This window comes from Myotis davidii, unplaced genomic scaffold (genome assembly GCF_000327345.1).
Source record: "Myotis davidii unplaced genomic scaffold, ASM32734v1 scaffold329, whole genome shotgun sequence".
In the NCBI taxonomy this organism is placed as follows: domain Eukaryota; kingdom Metazoa; phylum Chordata; class Mammalia; order Chiroptera; family Vespertilionidae; genus Myotis; species Myotis davidii.
In genome coordinates, this window is record NW_006300374.1 from 553,622 (window position 1) to 558,801 (window position 5,180).

Here is a 5,180-nt window from a genome sequence, read left to right on the forward strand (position 1 = left end):
TATTTTCGTTGCTACTTCATAACTGTAATGTTGCTACTGTTATGAATCGTAATGTAAATATCTGATATGCAGGATGGTCTTAGGGGACCCGTTTAAAGGTCGTTCGACCGCCAAAGGGGTCGCGACCCACAGGTTGAGAACCGCTGTCTAGAGCATTTCTCCCAGAAGAGGAAGCGCTCTGACAAAGGAAAAGAGTATTTTCAACTAGATTTTCTCCTCTATTGAACCAAATTTCAAATCATGATTTTATTTTATATAGCTGAATGCCTATGTGAGATACAGTGGGGCCTTGACTTATGAGTTTAATTAGTTCCGAGACCGAGCTCGTTAAGGAGCTTGTTAACTCAAATTACTCTATCAACTCAATGCAAAAAATCGGCCGAGAAACAGCTGGTATCTCAAAAAACTCGTTAGTCAGGACACTCGTAAGTCAAGGCTCCACTGTAGTTATAGTGATTAAACAATAGCTGAATACAATTAAGTGTGTTTGCATTTACATTATCAGTGTCCACTATCCATGAGCTTTGAGTGTGGTGAGCAAGCCTGGTACCTGTGGGACTCTAACATTAGGCAGGTTTCAGTCCAGAAACCTGTCTTAGAGGGGTACAATCTGGAACCTGCATAATAATGAAAGAGGACAAACTGTGCAGCGGGTGAAGGGAGGCTGACAGACTCCAAGGAACGATTCTGGGCCAGGCGCCCTCATATGGGTTGACTCTTTCATTTTCTACAGCAGTGTTGGGGATAGGTGTTGGGATACCCATTGACAGACATATAAGAAGACAGGTCGAAGGGGCCAATGACACAAGTTGCATGGAGAAAGATCCCAGTGCATATCAGCTTAAAGAAGAACACAGCACCTGTGCTCTTCCCACTACCTTCTTGTGAGGGACACACGGAGCCGCTTGAGAAGCAGCAGGGACAGAAAGGGCACCACTGGACAAGGAACCTCGGCAAATAATCTGCAAAGAAGCCCAGGATCAGACCTATCTGAAGAGGCCAAGGGGAAGGGGTCGGAATCTAGAATAGTTGGGGAGGAGCAGTAACATGGAGAGGACCCTGCTTTGTTTGATCTAACGTATCATGGAGCTTCATGTGCAGGAAAGGGTTGCTCAGCAGACCTGAGCTGCCCAAACCCTGCACAGTCCAAAGAAAGGTCTGGCCCTTGCCTGGCTCCTGGGAAATAACCTGCAAACACTTGGAATACCCTTCTTGATCAGAGTGTCTTTGTTTGCCTGACTCACTTGGACCATGTTAGATAGTTCATGCTAATAATGTGATATTTGGTGGCGGTGTTGTCCATGGGGGCAGCAGCTTGACCTCCAGAGGGCTTCAAGGCTCAGCTATAAGGGTGCTCCAGCCTACATGACTGACCTCTCCCAAGTCCCTGGACTGTAAGGCTTGGGTGGCAATTTTGTTGTCATATGGCATTGTTGTGAGACTTAGGTGCTGACTGCACAAATGTACTGACTGGGAGCTGTGACTTGTCGCTTCTCAACTCCACCCTATGTACCTTTTATCTTTGCCAATTTGTCTGAATCCTTTCTCTGTATACAAACCATGCCCATGAGCACAGCAGCTTTTCTGAGTTCTGTCAGTCCCTCTAACAAACCATTGAATCTGGGGTGGTCTTGAAGACCCCCAAATAACACTCACTTAAACAAGAATTTAACATCATCATTGAGGACCAACTTGAGTGGTTGGGGGAAGACTAGTTTGGTTCAGATCAATGTTTATTGAGCACTTCCTACACACCAGGCACTACTATTCATTGGGCTATGAAGATGAAGTCAGAAGCCCTGTCCTTCAAAACAACCCAGAAAACAATTTCACCTAGAAGTGCAAGGTGCTATGAGAGAGACACAGCATGGCCCCAGGAGGCTGGGAGAAGAGCACTTAGCAGGATGGACATCCAGGAAGGCTTCCCGGAGGAGAGTGCCCCTCCATGGACCACCCTGGTATTTGGGGGACTTGGTCACAGTTCCTGGAGTTGCCTTTCTCCTATTATTTACCAGCTCTCACTGCAAGGACTTTTGTGTCTGGAGGCACAGGCACCGAGGTGAGGAAGGATAGTGTGTCAAACCCAGTGGACTGCACAATTCATCACAGACACAGAAATCAAAGTTGTGCTTTGTTGGAAAAAGGAGAACCAGCCTGTTTATTTCTTTGTGGTTCACCCCAGGCTGCCCCCAGAGCATCCAGGCATTATGCTCAGACAGCTGCTGGCATCTACGCCCACCTGCAGCACATGCACATGCACAGGGCCTCGTGGGAGCAGCACCCAATCCCCCGCCCCCCCCCAACCCTGGCCAGCAGCTCCTCCATCCATCTGCTGAACGTCCCTGCACGTCCCTTAAGATTAGTTGGGGTTTCCATTCTTTCTCTTTCAAGGGACATGACTACCAAGGAGGGGAGGGGACCCTTAGGATTCTGGCTCATGCCTTTGAGTTCTTCTCCACTCTACCACCTTTCCTGGTACCCATCCTATATGACATTTACCTTTGACCTCTCTTACTTTTGAGACATTTTATTGTCTATTTCCATTGATTCCAGGATGTTCCTTTAAAAAAAAATTCTAATAGTGTTCCTATTTTAAACAAAATCTATGCAGGCCTTCTTGTACAATAGCCAACAACGTGCATATCTTTCGGCAGAAGCATCCCACCATAGAGCTCATCGCTGTCATGATTCATCCATTCATCCACGTGACCACTATTCATGCGCCAGAGAGCTGCTGCCACACACATCTCAGGCAGGGACACTCCAGCTCCCTCAGTTGTCCCACCTCTAATGGACATTGCTCCTTTCACTGTCCAGCAACAGCATCTCTTGCTTGATTTGGGGGATTGTCTAAACTATAAATCTTGGGGGAGGGCAGAGCTTACCACCCCAGAGAGCAGCTAAAGGCTCTCAGCCTGTTTTCCTGCCCCCCTTGGACAGTGCACCTCCTGGATTCTGAAAGAAGGAGGGACCTGGGATTCATCCTGATGAACATGGTGACAGAGCAACATGTGGCCTCCAGGGCAGCAGCCAGCTGTGGGAGCCAGAGTCCAGCGGCAGCACCGGTGGGGTCCAGACCAGACAGGGCTCTGAATGATGACCATCTAGCTCATTTCTTCTTGCCTGGGCTATGGCTTTCAGCTACTCATGTCTTTTCAGCAAATCACTCTTCCTCTTAGAGACAGTTTCTCTTCCTTAAGACTAGAGATGCTGACCAACACCCACTGCCCTTTAAAAAAGCAGGTGCCTCCCACCATCCTCCCTTCTTCCCTAGCTGACTGACCAGGGCGTGAGCCAGAAACTTTTAAAAGGCGCCTGGGTAGAAAGGAACTGTGTAATTCTAAGCTAGGGCCAGAGATGGTGAAGATGTGAGAAAAAGCTCTCTCCTCATTCGAAGCAGGTCCAGGAGTTAGAATGTAACCAGTAATTCCGGTATCTTATAAAGTCTCTTTAAAAATTATTAATGTCAGCAACAGGAGAAAAAGAGCAGTCACTTCCTCCTTTTCTCTTCTGAATCCCTCTCTGTTTTTCCTCAAGATCAGAGTTTTCAGCCTGCCATCTACATGACAGTTGTTCAATTTTTTTTTTCTACACACAACAGTGTAGAAAAATAGTGCCCCCATCAAATAGGCCAGGGCATATCCCTTCCCCAAGCAGACACAACTGCTTAAAACACACAACATGATCTTCTTTATTTAATTGTTTAATCAGTTTACATTCCACAACTGACAGGTTATTTATTTTTATTTTTTTCCATGAACAAGTCATTTAATTAATTACCAGACACTTTTTTTTTCTTCAATCGATGGAAATACAATATTTCTGCCAATTTGAAAAAGAAAATTGCACGATGCAGTCAGTGAAGTCCCCAGGTGCTCTCTGCTTCCTCAGTCCTTGCAAAGTCACAGGAACCTGGAAATTTCCCTTTTCACCCCCCTCCCACTGCCCTGTGAATTTCACCTCTCAGAATAGCACAATAGTTTCAGGATCGGGTTTGGATCACCTTTCGTGTAATTAATTAATTATGAGAAGGAACAGACAGTACAGTAGATCTGATAAGATGTAGCATTCTTGTTAAGATTAAACAACACATTTATTCACATCGTATCAGAACAAATGAACATAATATTTAATCTTATTTTAGCACCAATAACCACAGGGATTGCTACCTCGGAGGGCAGAGGAGTGTTGGAATCCTGCAGTACACACCACACCTTGTCTGGCCAATCAGAAAGCACTATGCAAATTAAAGGTAAATAAATTTATATTGACTGAGCAATAATCTGCTGGACCATAAACACTCCAGGTGTTTGAGACTTTTGTGGGCTATAGTCCCTGTCTAATAACCATATATAAAACATACCAAATCAGCTTATTCTCTTTCGCTCAGGTAACACAAGGCTCAGAAAGTTGCATTTTAAATGAGTCAAACCTTGACATACTGGCTCTTTGAAAGGCGCTGAGAATGAGGGGCTGCTTGCTTACATTGTTCTCTGCACTAAGATCTTGCTACTTGTCTTTCCCCCCCCTGAGCAAAAGAGGTCTTTTGAAATCTAAGGAAGGTCCCGGGCAGGGAAGCAATAGGCAATGGTGGACCAAGTGCCAGGGCGGAGGACAGAGCTTGTCACCACCACCTCCTAGGACACCCAGTCGGCCTGTGGCCACTGCTCTTCCCAGAGTATCCCCTCTGAGCATTTGACGTTTGGGAAGTAAGGGACTGAGCAAACAGCTCCGAATATTGGTGAGATGTTGTAAGCAGGTGACAGGATCAGCTGACAAAAGATGGTGGAGATCTTTATTCTTGACGAAGAAAAGGCCTCTCTCCCCACCCCGCCCACAGCCCCATCGCCATAAGAGAACGGGAGCCTGGGTAAGGGGTAAGCTGATGCTCCTGTCGCTGAAGACAGTGACCTGCTTTGGCCTCCAGGACCTCGACTGGCCACTGGGGCTATGCCCAGGGGCAGTGCGGATACCCATGTGGAGGAAGGTGTGACATGTACCGGTATTTGACAAGCACTGGTCTGCTCCTCTAACTAAACAGGTCGAAGCCAGATGGCAGCCTGGACATGGCCCCTGTTCTTTCTACTCAGGGCCAACACTGGCCTCCAGCCTCTGCCCGATGTGAAATCTGAGTGACTCGTGGGTGAGGAGTTCGCCTCCACCCCCCCCCCCCCCCCCCC